Here is a 17,747-nt window from a genome sequence, read left to right as displayed (position 1 = left end):
ACTCAAAGGAATATGGGCAGCTTTGAGATAGTGTGCAAAGTGTTAAAGTGATGCAAAAATTATTATAACACTTGGAAAAATATATTGTTTTCATTAGAAGTCCTAAGTAAATCCAGGTTTCTATTAGAAATGCTAAAATAAATTGTTTTCTGTTTTAAAGCTCAGTTTAAGCTCATTCACAAAAGCATTTGCTCTAGTTTCTCAGAAATGGTACTGTTAAATCCATTTTGTGATGTCTGGTGTACTTCCAAGGCCACACTAAGTCTGAAAAAAGATTGCTGTAATACCCAAAAAGAGTGAAATGCAGCTAAGCAGAATGCAGGTGTGATGAGTATATGGGGAGAGATTGGTCACAGTGGTGATAACGTCTCCGGAGATGGAAAGGCCACCTCACTCTAACTTTGAGAAAAATAGCAGGAAGCCTGTTTCAGCTATGGCTTACTAAGGACAAATTCAGCTCTCTAAGCACAAACTGAAATTGCTTATGGTGTGAGGGTCCATATTTGGCATCATCTTGTACTTATCTGTGGCCTTTTCCAGCTAATAATAGTATAGAACAGGTAGCACCTTTCATATTTTGAAGTATTCCAAACAGATTTGTATCTCTTCCTACCAGTGCTGCTTCTGTCTTTTTTTTTTTTTTTTTTTTTTTTTTTGTAGCCATATTTATTGGAGGAAAAAGATCCATTCATTTCTCCTGCTAAGTGAGTTGTGGACCACTGTCTTCATCCTTCATACAGCCCATTCAAAAAACATACTCTGGTTAATCTATCCCATTTAGGAGGGCTATATATCCCTTTAAAACTTCTGCTATCCACAACTGCAAAAGAAGCCAATCTAAGTAGAATGAAGGCCATAACACTGCATACCTAGGCCGAGCTGATTAATGACATTTGTGATGTCCCGTAGCTAGGACAGAGGCAGACAAAAGGCAACACTACTGGAGTGCAATAACTACTTTTCAAACTGTAGAAGTTGCTTGTATCAGATTTCACTGTGAAAAGGTTTGAAGATTAAATAAGGTATACTACGTTCTCCACCGAAATCACTGTGAAATAACTAATGCATGCTTGAGTTCTGTAACATACTCACTAACATAATTATACTTTCAGAATTCAAAGAACAAATAAACACGGCACAGGTCTGAGCTGTTGAGCTTGCGGTTTCTGTCAAACTGATGGCTTCCTCATTGGGGCTGGCATCAGAATGTAAATAACAGCATAGGAAAGAGTTGTATAATACTAGGACCCAATTACTTGACATGTGTTGTTCTTAAGAAAGAAAATAATGAGAACATATCTGCCCGATTGCCATCAAACTGTTTTTAATTAGGAAACACTGCTATTTCAGTCTGTCATAGGGAATTTATTTTATGCCTAAATGGTCAGCATCATACAAAATATCCTAGAAAAGAGGTGAGTCAATGTGTAGCACCCCTTCTTACACTGTGTGACAATACTAAAACTCCATGCATTTTATAGATCTTGAACACAAAACTCTCCTGTTCAGAGTTGCCACCCAGGGTGTTTTATTGACAACAGCCATCTATCTGTTTGTTCCAGCTATTCATTCATATGCTTATAACACGCAAGCCTGAACTCTGCCAGCTATTTTAATAAAATATACAGAATAGCAGGCCTGGAATTTTTAGTTTTATACGTATCATCTATAAGCATGAGTCTGTTCTTGGTGAAAAAAACTTACAGCAAAGGAAAGTATTTTGGCTTCTTCTAATGTAAGAATCTCAAGCTTTTATTTGTCGGGGACTTCACCGTGTAATTAAAGTTGTGCATCATTCCACACACAGTATGTTTTAATTATTGCAAATGATTAGATTTTACAACTCATTAGGCAAAAAATGGCAGGGGATCGCTAGGAAGAACAAGAGCAACTATGAGAAAAAGAAGGAAAAAAAGGGACTCCCTGTTCTGAGTCTACATAATGAACACTTTGCAGATAGAATTACTCTGGTAAATCCTCATAGAACAGATGTAGTTTATAGTAACAGAAGAAGCGAGTTTATAGGAAAGTCCTGTAGCAATCTGCTACAGCTATGCTGATACAGAAGAGTAAAAAACCCACCGCTGACTGAATCTTTCCCAGCTAAACCTCTTGTGTTCTGGACATCTTTTTGGAACTGTATTCTGGACTGAAATGCCTGGAAAAATTTGCATACTCCAGGTAATCAGTTTATGACCACAGTTTGGCTCTATAATTCTTGACATACTATTTTTAATCTACGTTTTGGAAAATAGCCAATACTCTGTTTAAATGACAGATTCTGGCAGCTTATGCCATTTAGCTATGCTTCTACAAAAGCACATAAAAATCTGACTCTTATTAAACTTTAAAAATAATTTCTTATAAATTGCAAAATGTTTCTGGAAGAATGGACATATTTAAATTTCTTTCTTATGGGCTGGATATGAGACATTTGAATCTGCTGCTGATGCAATGTGTAGTAAAACATTCCATGACTTAATGATGGAGTCTTAACAGACTGCTCCAGATATTGTTGGTTTTGATTTTTGGGAGGGCAAGGACTGGTAACCATCTCCTGAAAATGTAGTGGTTTCCCAGTATTAAATTGCCACTAAAAACTGGCTTTTTTTCCTGTGTACCTATCTCATCACTCATTATTACCAGCACTGTGAGGACTTCTGCATAAAATGAGCATACAACTGAGGCGGAAAATAAAGGTGTAATGGAATAGGCTTCAAATTGCTCCTTGCAGTTCTGCAACAACTGATATTGTGATAAGGCTTCTGACATAACTGACATGCCAGTAGTATTGTTATATAAAGCAGAGAAAAAGTATGCATTAGGTTCACACTAAGGTATAGCTGCTCAGCGAAAGTTCAGTTGAGCCATATCTAACAGCCAGTGCAGTATATTTGATTAATATAGGTTTCAAACTGTAAGCAGGTAAAACTGTATTAGCAATGTTGTTTCCTTAATTTTTATTCCAGGGTGGGATCTAGGGTAGGATCTAGACCATTTAAGTAACAGACAGCGATACAGTCTCATTACTTTTCAAATCTCAAGCCTCCATAGGCACTGAAATTTATCAGACCGTTACATATTCTTCTCTTTCTACATTTAAATGTATGATATTATCTTCAAATAAAGTGCTCTGCCAGTATCTTTACCTCTGGCTTTAGAAAAAAGCTCAGAAAAAATAGTTATTGTTCAGCTTTTGAAAGACTTCTGGAGAACTGTATCAAGTTTCTTGGGCACTTAGCTGTATATTCTCAGAAGCATCTGCTCTTGGGAAAGAGGTGTCTGGATCTAGATTTGGGCAGATAGATAGCTGCAGTTGGTCTAGGTTCTTCAGAGAAACCTGAGAGCTACCAAGCGCTGTAGCCAGCAGGTCATGCTATATCTGGCATAAAAGTGTCCTTAGCCTGTAGCACAAAACTCCCCGATTGCACCCAGAGTTCACTGACTCACAGCCACACTGGTAGAAGCGGAAGGGCAGATCATGAAGGTTTTAATTTCTCTGAGGGAGTAAGTCCATGAAAGTGAAAGACATATTTGTAGGCTTGATGAGAAGTTTATGGAAATCAGATTAAATCAGCAGCATCCTTTACTGTCAACAGTATTCAGACTGTGATATTGAGTTTGCAACTGAATGGCACAAAATGTTTTGCTCAGCAGGAGCACTGTCTTGTACATCTGCCTAAACCTGTGCGCGTCCTGTTCTTGACACCCAGGACTATCCAAATGAGATGCTCATTGGAGCAGCAAAGACAACACTACAAATTGAGCTGCCTTCCAGCTATAAGCATTATCACATGCTGTGAGAGACGAGAAACCAGGCCTGGGAGAAACTAGGAAAAACAGCCTGAGAAAGCAAAAGTTGAGGCTGATTGAAGGAATGCCTCAAACACTCACAAGACAAAACTATGAGTCACAGGGTGGATGGTGTGGAGGTCGAAGCTGATAAGGCTGCCCGAATAACACAAGACGCAGCTGGAGGAGGGAGCCCTGTGGAGAAAGGACGGCTCTGCTCTGGTGCACCTGGACAAATTTCAAGGGCCATCTGTCCGGTGAATGACCTTTGCTTCATTATCCACGAAATGCATATTAAAGTTAACACCCCTCAATATGCTAACGAGGGCTAACATGATCATGCTAATTACATCATCCCATGAAACACCTTACCCCTCCCCATACATGGGATACGTAGGTATGTGGGTCGACCTAGGGGATGGACCCAAAGAAAGTGTGTATAAATCAAGGGAGGGGAAAGAAAGGGGGGTGCCTGGAGAGTGCAGTGAAGTGAAGAAGATGGATGCAAGTGAAAAAGACGGCTGCCTCCTGGAACCCTCGCTGGCGGGATCAACACAGAAACCCAGACCATACAGTGATCTGTATTTCCCCATTCCCTCTATCTCCCTCTTTTCTCTTTTCCATTAAGAAATGCAAGGCGTATTGTATTGCTTGCCACAACTTGCTATATACTTAGCCAATTATCGTGTGTTCAATTAGTACATTGTGGGTAGTTAATAAATGTTTAGACTTGCAGACTTGTTGTCCGCTCCGTTGGGGATTTGCGAATCTGAGTCACTTGTCTCCCTTGTCTGAGTGGGACGTGACACATGTTTATAGGAGGAATTCCAAGAACAGTCAGGACAGCATTCTGTAGATATTTAGGGGAAGGGGCCATTATACTTTCCTTCAGCAATACAAAGGAGAAGCACATTTTTACATTGGTACAAACTGGATAAGTACAATGACATTTTACCAGCTAATAATAGCACTTATCAGTGCAGCTCCATGGCACTGCCTTCAGCAGCTACCACTGTTGTTCCTTGCTAGACACTGCAAAACAAGGTCATGAGACAGCATCTCTGTCCCTGGTCTCTTCATCATCTCCCTTCATTGTGTCCCTGGGACTTCCCAGTTACAAGCATTACCTCTTGCTTCTGGCCCACAATTCTACATTGTGCTCCTCTGCAGAGAGGACTATATTCGGCTCACACCTGCCTGCTGGCAATTCTGCACTCAGAATGTGTACCTGTGTGTCACAGCTCACATCATGAACAGTCTGGCAGACTTAGAAGTCTGTTACATTGAATCTGAGGTTTCAAAAGGCCCCACTGGAAAAGTTCAACAATGAGGCAAGACATTTTGCTACTGATAACAGGGTATGGCCCTTACTGGATAATGTTCTTCATTAACATAAGGTCTTTGGCCAGGAGACATGAAAAAGGAGACAGACAGGGACAAACCCTGCTTGGATTTGGTCCAAACTGAAACGCAGATGGAGATATGGCAAGCTTTAAGCATGCCAATTCTAGACAATCTTAAATTTTGTCAACACTGAAAATTATGTAAGAATAGATGTATTGTATAAGTTTGCAAATACTCCTTGTCTTAAGTCATGGAAAAATTCATTGCCAGTTACTAAAATTAGACCTAGGTACCAATTTAAAATTATCCTAAAACTATTACTGAGAAATAAATAAGACATCAGCCTCCAGCTGGGTCAGGTACTCTGACCTCAGCCTCCGCTTTATCATTATTCGAGCTGAATCAGTACTTGCAAGAGTGAAGACAGAACTTCATGACAGAGTAAGAAAAAAGTTTATATCATTTTGTCATAAAGTCTCAAAACAGACATCCTTTGTAGTTGTCTTACAGGGCCTGCAAACCATCATTACAAGTGGAAAATTGCCACTGCTTATGTGCATCTACCCTTTCAGAGTACACTTTTCATGTCTTTTTAGCTCTCTAGAATAACCTCTGATTGCAGATTCCTGGCACAGGTCTAACAGCTCCACATCGAATACAGTGTTTAATTTTTGAAAAATAAGATGGAGGAGAGGAGAATAATTTAACAGAATAACATAAATTTAGTTCAGCTTACAGCTCTATCACAGTTGCCCTTTCAGGAACACATCTGATAATGGCTCTGACAGCATGTGTAATCACTGAACAGCTTCCCTCTGCTACTCTTGATCTCCTTCCTTGATGACATTATTTAGAATTCTGACCTTTTGTTTCCACTTTTTCCTAGATCATTATTAATATTTTTAAGGACTCAATTTGAATGTTCTTCATTGATCTTTCAGGGATATTCATTAAGCCTGACATTAACCTCCATATATGAAGGTTAAACTCTTAGTGTTGTACTTATCTCCTGCCTAACTGATGCACAGTCTTTTCTTTTTGTCTCTTTGCACTGGGATGACTGTCACCTTAAAAGCTTAGTCTAGAAACGCCCATTTAGGAGATTTTCACTAAAGATTTAATTACTAGCTCCACAGACACTCCCTATGATATCTTTAGATATGAGAAGTGGCTACTAGTTCATGAGTAGATGAGTAGCCACTGCTCTGTCTTCAATTCAGCTTGACAGACCCAAGTTCCCATTAAGATAGTGAATTCAAATACTTTAGATGTTTATTCATGGTTCCATGAAGTTCAGTGATGGCTCTGCCCGAGTAGTCATTTTGTGAGTGGCATATGTGCAGGGATGTGCTGTCCTACCAAGATCACCCAGACTGGGAGCCAACGTGTAGTAATGAAGCTGTGGGCAGGTAGTCAAAGGGACTGCCTTTGCTTCTGTAATGAGGTGTCCTTCAGGTCTGTGTCTGAGGACGCTCAAGGGAGGTAGTAGTTTTCTGCAAACCAATTCCATTATGCATGGGAGACTAATGATGATAACAACAGCATGATCATAATGATGGTAAGTCTAACATGAGGGGTAATAACAGGTAATTGAGATTCTACCACTAGATCACTCAAACTTCTTCAAGCACAGCTATATCTAAGCAAGATATTTTGAAACTGGCTCCAGAAGGTTTACCTGACCTGAGAAATTACTACTGTCTTGGCACATCCTTCACTTCAGAAGTTCAGTCATGAAGCCTTTCTGTACAGCTGATAATCCTTCCTGCTTGAGACCACTGTGTGAACTCCATTTTTTTCACAAAGCCTTTCCATATCTATACCTGTTCCACTTTGTGCTGATCTTCCTATTCCATAGACTAATATTTGACTTAGAAGACCTAGACTGTCCGAGGGGATAAATCTGCTTAGGAAAGGATCCTATGTTCTTTGAGAGCAGCCTGGTATACTTCTGGTTTAAATTAGCAGTAATAAAATACATCTCTCCTGCATTCTGTTACAGGTAAATGACTGTTTTTTGTATTTATGCTATTAGGATAACAGTAATAGAATACATCCCTCCTGCACTCTGTGATGGGCAAACTGCATTTACTCAATGACTTGATTATTGCTTTAGAGAAGGATGACCTTGGGGTTTGCACCACCTAGAATTTCAGCATCAGGATTTAGTAATATGTGGGTTTGGGCATTTGATTATGGCTGAATATGGAGGTGGCTTGGTATAAGGCGATCTTCCAATGGGTAATATGGGAAAATGAGAACCCTGGGAATGTGGACTGAATCTCTGTGAATCTGAACACAGGGGTCATTAAAGTCTATTAGAACACTAGTGGCACATTAGCTACATAGTAGAAAATTAAGTACAACCTTGCTAAAATTTGCAGGATGTATTTACTAAATAGTGACCAAAAAGTGGTGAGAGAGATCTTGGAGACCAGAGAAATTGCACTAGGCACAAGTAATAGGCAATGGATTGCAAATGTGACTGTTAGGTGGATCTTCAGCACAGCCCTGAAGAAATCTGCTGTAATTATGAGCAAAAGTTGAAGATAATACTGGGGGTATCTATTAGACTGGCAAAGATGGGAGACCTTAAGCAGTCACAGATGAAGGCAGTGTTCATAGTTTGGAAAGAGGCATATGTATTCAGTTCAGCATCAATGGAGACAACCCTGAATACTGTTTATTTAGCACAAAGCTAATGAGCATTACTTTGGGCTTGTTAACAGATTAAAATCCATATCAAGTCAGTTCTAATATTTTTTTGTTGAACAGCAAAAGGCTATTTCAGCTGGAGACATGAAGCCAATTATTTCATGATAAATAGCAAACTGCCCACTAGGACTAAATGTAGAAGAAATGACAGATCCAGAGTCAGTGTAAGTGAACTGATTATTTTTTTTGCTAGAAATTGGATAAACCCATGAATTTGTCTGTTATATTATTAACAGGAATGAAGCTAGTACCTGCTTGAAATTATACTGTAACTAGTTTAATCAATTAAATCATTTAATGTGCTGTAGGTTACAGTGAAAAGAAAAGGTATATCTATCTAAAGCTTTCTTTGCTGTATAAGAACGGGAGAGATTTAACTCCCCATTACAGATAAATGCACAAAATTAATTTCAAGAGTCATGTTAAAAGCTTTATTTATAAAATAGTTTTGTGTCTGCAGAGCTTTTTGACCTCCATAAATATTACCTTTAGATGAAACAATTTGCTCATGTGGGTAAGAAGAGTCAGCTAAATTTATCAAAAAATGAATGAGATGTCTTTATTAAAGTCCCTGCCTGTCCTCATTCAGAAATTTTTAAATCTTTTGATGATCACAGCTGGCATGTTTCTTATGTCTAGCTTGTGTTTTTTACTAACTGTCTAATTTTCAGGTAGTGAAAGCTGATTATTATTACTTAGATGAATGCACTAGAACCTTCAAAATTTCCACCTGAGTCATGACAAAGAGCTTTAAGTTTCCAACTCTTTTGCGTAGCAGACTGTATGCAAGACCTGTTTTGCACTCCTTGCTTGCACAAAACATGGGCTTCATTACCAGGAACTCCATTTTCCAAAAAACCCCCAGAGCCGCCCCGCTGGGGGCTGGGGGCTGGGGGCGGGGCAGGCCCGGGAGCTGTCCCCAGCCCCGGTGCTGAATGCGGGCCCGAGGCAGCGGTGCGCTGCCGTGGTGCACCCACGCGGACTGTAGAACCCCTTTATCCTATCACCTGAAATACAGGAAGGTATGGAAAGTATACCGTTTATAAAGATGATACTGGCAAATTAAAGATAATGCTGATGCAACAGCTGTTTCTCAGACAAAATACCACTGAAGTAGGCTGGAATCTCACCTGAGGTGAGGGATTTCTTTTTACTGCTTGCCATTTTAAAAACACCCAGAAAATCATGGTGGAGCTAAACAAGCAGGAGTAATGAAAAATCAAAACCCAATTGTTTAGCTCTGAGAAGTTTTAGTATAGGTTATTGAATGGATATAATGGGGGAAATCAACACACCTGATACACAATTTATTCTGATGCTACTAATTTTGATATTAACATCCAACTTAAAATAGAAATCTGAATGTAACTGATTTTAAAAAGAAGTGCTGTGGAAATTGGAAATTACATTTCTTGCTTCTCACTGTTTGCACTTGCCATTTAGTTTTAATGGCATTTGTTTACAGCTGAGACCTCAGATTATTAACCAGGACCATACACTTGAGTCTAATTTGCTGACAACCATATTAAGATCTTTGTTTAAACTATTCTCATTCTATCATCTTTTTACCATTGACTGTCTTTCAGTGATATAATACAGTGAGTAAGGATGACCTCCCACCTGAAGACTGATGTTATCTATCAAAGAGATTTGCTACTCAGCCTTATTTGAAATTATGACAGGCACAAAATTCAGTCATAATCTTTACTCACACTTTTAAAATATTTTTTCTATCTTGGCTTCAAGTCAATTTCAATATATATTTCAGAACTGCAGCTCTATAAAAAGCATCTACATCAATCTATAGGTTTATATAAAGCTTATGCCAATATTTCCCACAGTTGTGGAATCAGAGAAATTGTTAGGGAAATTAATGCAGTCTGTTGTTTCCTCTTTTCTTTTTCCTCTTTAACTACACAGTCATGTGTAGTTAAAGGCCTGTATATCTTAACTGTCTTCATTTTTAACTGTAAGGTGACTTTCCTTTCTTTCTCCTTTTTCTCTCATAACCAATTTAGACTTCCACTGGAAATATGCACAATATGATACTTTTTCTCATTACTACATAGACTTTCATTTATGACATACAAAATATTAACTATAACTTCAACAGAAATATATTAACCTTTCATATCATATCATGTGTTTTAGGATGCTATCAAATTCTAGCAGACATTGATTTATTAGTTATACTCATTTCATGCTTCAAAGACCATGCCCATAACCATGGGGATATGGACTTAATATAATTCAAGGGAAAAAAAAAAAAAAAGAAAAAAAGAAGAGAGAGATCAAATTGAAGAAAATAGATAGGTCGGTTTATCAGCCTTTAGTTTTTGGCGTTTCTTGGAGGGAATTAATCCCAATCCCATTGAGAGAAATTGCCATCTATACATTTTCCATTCACAAAGTAAAGGACTTAATTCTCTGTGGGGTTTTCATCTCCTTGAATTAATAAAATTTGTTATAAATATGTCTAAAAAAGAACACTGATTTAACTTTGGAGTAAAGACCTGATATATAATATTTTTATTTTATGCTCGTTATAAATCATTAAACAATATTCAGTTCCCCATAATACATATTTTCTCTTTTCAGTATGTTTTGTTAAGAAGATATTTAATATGCTTTAATTTCCTTTACAGTAAGTGTAATTATTCTAACTGTACAACAATCCTACCAAAACATACTGAGAGCACAGTCATCAAATAATACAGTGATCACTTGATAATCCATTCATAACTTCCCTATGAAAGAAGTAACTGCTTAATTGTTCAATCTCCTGCTGCTATTTTAAAATAATTTTTCTGTCCATGGTTCACTGCATATTGCTTTTGATTAACTTTTAAATTTTAGAATCTCTTTTCTTAAATAAAACCCTAAAAGTTAAATACAGTGTTAGGGAAAGTTAGTTCTAGGAGATGAAAAAAATGTTCAGCAGTTTAAATAAGATTCTAGTCTTAACCCAATCAATAAAGAAAGAAAATTGATTTGGTTAGATTTAGATGTGTTATAAAAATTTCCCACCAGTTTCAGTACCATGAAGACATGTTACTAAGAAGCAAAGCTGGCAACTTGAGAAACTGGAGGAGAAGAAACAGTTAGTAAAGCCAAAGTATTATGTAAATGTAAAGTAAAAGGTACCATTCGTAGGGCACTGCAGACTGGGGTGGAGTACAGCCCTATTTAGACTAGTTCTAACTAAACCATTAAAGACAACAAAACCAATGTAGTTGTTGCAGCAGGAAAATTGTGATTCTTACATAAAATATTTAAGCAGCTTAAGTATCAACATCATCAGAAATCAGATGGAGAACTCCAGTGAGGACTGTTTGGAGTAACAGTATAGCAGAAAACAGTCTGCTGAATAAGCTCATGTAACTCAACCTCTGATTTCCCCTACCATGATTCAAAGCAGCTGGAGAGTTGATTAAATTAGTTGGGTGAGAGTTAACCTAGCACAAATCATTTGGATGATGGATCTTGTATAACATTTTTGCCTTAATCTTGCTTCTGTTAGAAAGGATGCAGTTCAGGAAGAATGGGTTTTGCCACTGATAGCTAAAATGGCACTCCAGAGCATTAGACAGCTTGGTGGAAAACAGGATACTTTAAGATGCCTAAACTAGACACAGATTCAGAAAGCCTCTGAAAGTGCGATAAATATTCATCATGCACATCCTGACCCTATCAGATAATGGAAGCAGGTAATATAATCAGAGCTTATCGCTATTACTGGTAGTGAATCAAGTGATTATTAGCTTCTAATCTTTCAACTTCAGCAGCTCCTGGAATTCCAAACATTCATGAAAAGATGGAGTCAGATTCTTTGAAAGCTGATGCAGAGGATGGCCAACCTGTATCAGAGGGCTCTTATTTTGGACTTTTTTTAACCCATGGGAACACACTGCTGGTAGAGCTACCATGACAAGAGTGGTGGGATGGATGTGGGAACAGAGCTACATATTTTGAATAGAATTCCTTACCCTCCTTTTCAAGTTTGTCTCTCACATGGTAAGAATGTTTTCTCCAGTGACTTTGAAAGCTGCGCTGCTGGGAGTTTTACCTCCTGCTGTGGCTACATAGCCAAAATTTACAAAGGTAAGCATTAGATTGAGAACAGTTCTTTGGCCAGGTTCGATGCTGAGCAATAGAGTTCAGATCCAGAATTTGAGTTAGAAACTCTCCCTTATGTTAGATGTCCCTTCAGAATTACTTTTGAAATTTCATCTGTAATACTCCACTTTCAAGCCTTTATTAAGGCGTGGTGTGTTCTGTAACGCATCCACAGAGTACCAGTGCTCTTCAAACAAATATATAAATGTCCTCACATCATGTTTAGAAAGGTCAAATTGTAATTGAATAAAGATCTGATGCACAAAATATCTATTATTAAAATATTATTAAAAGGTACTGCTCGTGCAGCTGTGACCTCAGATGAACAGCATACTAGATAGGAAAATGCCTGTAAGTTATGTGAACCTTCCAATTCATAGCCGTAACGTAGACTCTGCTTTTAGCAAAAATAACTTGGGCAGGTGCTGAATAGGGTGTTCAAGTAGTGTCTGTTTTCTCCTAAATTGTGGATTGGCCAGAAGAAGGGCTGAATATCCACTGCTCTACAGAAAAGACTGTTTTTTTCCCATCACATATAAACGTCTATTAGGCTTCAAACACACATGGTCTACATGCATCACAGGGCCTAGTTTTGTTCTCAGGAAATCAAAGAGAAATTTGTTGTTGCCTTTAAACAGACTGCACAAGTGGAGTTTGAGTATTTTGGTAAGATTTATTGGGAATGTGCTGATCACCAAGGGAAGAAGGATGTCTGTGTAAAGAAGTGCAGGTTTTGGACCTCAGCAGTGGAGTGAGGAAGCAAAGGAAGGAAGTCTGGCAAGCCTTAGTCTAGCATTCCACAAAAGATACTTTGATACTTTTCCTATTTCATTTTTTAACCAGTAGATGTCTCTGTTTTACCATGCAGTTGTTGACAAGGACACAAGATTCCTGTTGTCACAACACATACGTAGTAAAAAACAATTTTTTTCCCATGGAATGAATATACGTGAATGTAAAAATGCCGACTTAATGCTCTTGGCATTCCCTGCTGATTTCTGACCAACCTAAGCCCCTGGAAGCTTTAGTGAGAGCGCTGGCTACTAAGCAACTTTGAAAATCATCCTTATGGAAATGTCCTATAGGATTTTAAGAGGACAAAGAAGAATTGGTGAGATTCTATGGATATTAATCTAAGATTGTAATAAATTTAGTACAGCTTTCTTTATCACATAGGCAGGCTCTCGGAAACAGCTTACAGAACACTATGGAGTATTCGATTTCTACACAATGCCTTAGGAAATTCCAAGTTGTGATAGATGAATTATCTTCTCTACTTCATGAATGTATAATATTATTTCTGTATCTATAGCTATCAAGAGTAATAATGTAGATGATTTGAAACATTCACACCTAACTGAAAATATCAATGTGATGCAATTCTATTCTTTTTCCTCATCATTTGAGAAACATATAGGATATATATAGTTATTCTAAAATCTTTACAGAAGAGATCAGCAGTTTTTAAATTATATTCAATTTCTATTATTTTAAATATATATAAAATGAAGATATATAATTTCAGAAATTATAACTTCTTGAATTTTAGTACTTGTCTAAGAATGTGCTAGGTTTCTATTAGTTGTTTCTTGGCTTTACCCTTGTTGTCCTATGGCAGTAGTCCATACATTTAATATCAGGACCTAGGTTTTTTTCTCTGTTTTCCTGGGTATCATTGTATTTGAGATCCTGGATTAGCTCATCAGAGGCAAAAAACTCTAGACTGGTTCTGCACTGAACCCTGAACTTTTTATTTGTGGGTTGTTCCATCCTGGTCAGGTGCTCCCTTGGTAGAAATCCCTACAGAAACTGTTAGGATTGGTGGTTGTGCCTCATACTAATTAAAATGCATAAGCATATTATGTTGGAAAATGTTGCCTAGTTTAGATGATAACTGTGCCCACACAAACCAAAGCGGTATGCTGGGTTTTTTTTTTGCCATTGAGACGCAAATCTATGCTGGAAACAGTACTTCTCCAGCTGGAGGGAGTACTGCATCAAAGACAAATATGTGTTACAGAGTTTCCCTGCATGTTCACACTTCCACACTCTGTGGCTGTTTCTCCTACTGTTAAGTGGAGCCATAGGTGAGCTACTTTTTAGTTCACGTTTATGCTCCACATGCACTGTGATGAGTGGTTCGGATGGCCTGTCTCTAAGAGTCATCAGTCCCATGTCACTGGTTCCACCTCCTTAGAGGGTGGCCATTTCTAGGAGCCAAGCAGAACATGAAGTAGTGAAAGGAAATACCAGGCCTTTCCCTGAAATGACTCATTATTTGACACAGCGGTTCCCCAAATGTATGGACAATGAGGAGTTGATTGTAGAAGGGGAAATCAGTGTTGAATAGTTGGAAAAGAAGGACCAAATTGTCTGTCAAATCTTTCTGATTGTCAAACTAATGGCCAGGCCACAGAAACCCCAGAGGTTTCCATGACTGCAGCTGTGCAGCAGAGTTTCTACAGCTCAATCAAGCTTAAGACAAGAAATAAACCTGAAAATAAATTTGTCAGGTATGAACAGCTGTAACGCAGCTATTTGCAGCAAGGTTACGGACAACAAAATTAATCTTCAAAGAACCCTTGAACACGGAGCAAATACATTATACTCTGGCTATGCCTCAGGAAGTATCTTTCATAGCTGACAATTTCATAATACATATGTTTTTTTCTTTACCAGCATCTGGCAATTTACAATAAAGACTTGGAATGGAGGCTTTGGGGTATTTACAACTGCTTCTATCTACACACTGATTACATCTACTACTTCCTGAAAGCCCCCCACCACCAGAAAAGCAAAAATTTGCTGTAAGGGCAATGCGATTCTTCATTTTGCATGATCTTTATGCTAAGGGATAGTGCTGCATGAGAAAGTAATGAAGACAAAAATTTGTGTTATTCAGTCAGAAGCGCAAACCAAAACAAAGTAAACCTTTTTGTAAAATCTTTTACTGTGGAATACATATGACAAAACCATGTGAATTCTAGTAGTTTACAGAGAATCATGGCAATACTCAAAGAGGACAGTATAATTCAAGCACTAGTCAGTTACACCTGGAACGAACTGGAACCACTGTGTATAAGGAATATATATAACATCACTATATACTGTTATGTATGTTTTCTCTGAGATGTAAACATACACCTATGTTCTTTCAAAAGGATTATTTATTATTGATCTTGCAGACTATAATTGTTTCTGCTTTATTGTGGGTCCTTCATGCCCAATTATTTTTCCGTAAATAATATGAGAAACACATTTTTATGGGAAAATACCTGTTTTACTATACCTATGAGCTAACTGACATTGACGTTTTTCACTGCTATTAATAGAAACACAGCAATGGCACCATGGCTGTGGTTTGTTTTTGCAAAATGATACTATCCTAGTAGTCATGGAAGTGCATGCTCCCATGATTATCCCATGCTCCTTTGAAGGATAAGAAGTGGGAGGGAGGAGATTTGTTGCCTTCAGTACAATACATTTGATATTATGACAGAAAAGTTAATGTTTTTCTGAAAGCAAGTAAGTGGCAATACTGCTTTTGCTGCCATACAATACGCAGAAATGTACGTGATGTGGAGATTAAATAGTCAAAGCATAGGAATATTTGAGCTGCTGTTCAAAATTTGGGATCTTGAGTTGTGAACTGAATTTTTCAGCATCTAAGAAAACACTTCTCATTTTTGAGCTTCTGTTTATATTTGCCTCTAACAGAACCCATAATATCTCATCTTCTGTCTAAATGGTAATATTTCAAAAGGAATTTGGTTTGACATGAGACTGGGATTATTTACAAATACAGGACTATATTAACTCACAGTGACTGAGGGAAATATACCACCCTCCATCAGCCCTAACATCACCGTTTGTGGATTTATGCTCAAAGATTAGCTCCCTGCTTCATTTCCAAATCCTGATTCACTTCCAGGCTCCAGCTAATCACCTCCCTATGAGATGAGACCAATATTCTTGATAATAGACTCCAGGAGAGCAATATGGACAAAATTTGAAGTCTAGAAGCAGGAACAAAGATGTTTAGACCAGATTTGCCCATGACCTTCACCTCTTCACAGGGCTCTTTTGCTGTAGGTGCCCATACTGACACTTCCAAAATGAGACGGACTGCTAAGTGACCTGCCTATGTGCTTGGTCTGAGCCAGGACAGACATTTTCATCACTGTCACAAACACGTTTTCAAATGTACATATTATAGCTACAATCTGACACCGAATCTGATTTATGAGAGAAGACACTCATATAGCAACTGCGTGGTGTTACTGTGCATATTTGATGCATCTGTTGGGGAAAGCATGCTGCATGTAACTCAACAAGATAAAAAAGCAATTTCTATGGATTTTTATCAGCAGGAGGCTTGTTTCAGAGTGGCATGATTTGGGTAAGAAATTCCCCTAAAGGCATGTGAAACTGTAAAAGAGGAATACAGTTTCCAAATCTCTCTCAGTGGAAATCAGATATCCAAACAGTAAAATGGTGCCAGTAAAGAAAGTGAGTAACAGATGCACTTTCATTGTCTGATCCTTCCACTTACAGTTAGTCTTTCAATATGATGAACATCATTGCTAACATAAAAACATGCAAATAAAATCGCACTGAAAGTGTCAAACATCAGCAATGTTAGTAGGGTCACTAGCTGCACATCAAATCTGGAAGCTGGGATGAAAGGGATTAGGGTTTTTTTCTTTACATCAAAGGAAAACATGTCTCCTCTGAAATACCCTGTTAAACAGAAAAAGCTGCAGTCCCCTCTCCATTACAAAGCATTGTTCTTTTATGAAAATTCATTTAGTTTCTAACTCTGTAGCTAAAAGTAAAGCAATATTTATTTTGGAGTTCCCAATTGCTTTTGAATTTGACAAATGACTTAAATTATTTGCTTATCAGATTTAGTTTAGGAATGAATTGTGTATTTTTTCCAGAGGGTGGTACAATTGCTAAAGAGTTTCATCAATTTTCCATTAATGTGTAAGTCAGTCTTAGTGATAATTACTAAAACAGAGGCATCATATTAACCTCTTGGTACCAGAAGTTGGGATTAGCATATTAGCACATAAGCAATATAAGCCTTGGCCCACTGGTGACAAGAGATTAAACTGCAGCATGCTGTGCCTGCTGTGAATGAATTTACTATACCTGGTCTAATATATTTTCTGCAGTGCTCAAATCCTTATCCAGATCCACACAACTCAGTTGGAATATCCTCACTAACTTCATGGCCAAAGGGGCATTTAAAGCAGGTGTCAGGGATCAAAATCCTACCTCAATTAGATGTATCTTAAACTAGCTCAAAAGCGTAAGCCTTTCTGCACTCTATACAGCAATTACTGGTTTTTGCAGCAGGTGGTAAATTTAAAGTTATTTAGATGCACTGAAGCATAGAAGTTAAAGGTAGATAAGACCTATTAAGGCATGAGGAATACTGCTCAATAATGTCACATAAATTAATATGCCTTTTGCTGGCTGGCAATGCTGGAATTAACCAAGTAGCTAAAACAAGAATATATTTGTGTTGCTGTAACATGACCAGCATAATATATGATTTTTTGATCAATAATTTATACATCAAGAGATGCTTCAAAATCTGATAATTTATACATCAAGATATGCTTCAAAATCTGATCACCACGGTAATCCTACCTGTAAGAGCCCCATTGCTTTAAACTGAAATCTTCAAAAAAACCCTTTAAAAACTGACTTAGAATTATGGTAGCAGCAGTACAATTTTAAATGCAGTAGCTGAACAAACTTTTTTTCAGTGA

The 17,747-nt window shown here is 37.8% G+C and overlaps 1 protein-coding gene across 2 annotated transcripts in view; it reads right to left on the bottom strand.

Moving 5' to 3' along the window:
• Positions 1-17,747, bottom strand: part of KCNB2 (potassium voltage-gated channel subfamily B member 2) — a 203,886-nt gene that overhangs the window by 11,556 nt on the left and 174,583 nt on the right. The window lies entirely within an intron of this gene.

This window comes from Strix uralensis, chromosome 1 (assembly GCF_047716275.1).
Source record: "Strix uralensis isolate ZFMK-TIS-50842 chromosome 1, bStrUra1, whole genome shotgun sequence".
Lineage (NCBI taxonomy): Eukaryota > Metazoa > Chordata > Aves > Strigiformes > Strigidae > Strix > Strix uralensis.
The sequence above is the reverse complement of the archived record's forward strand: the minus strand, read 5'-3'. Positions and strand labels throughout refer to the sequence as shown.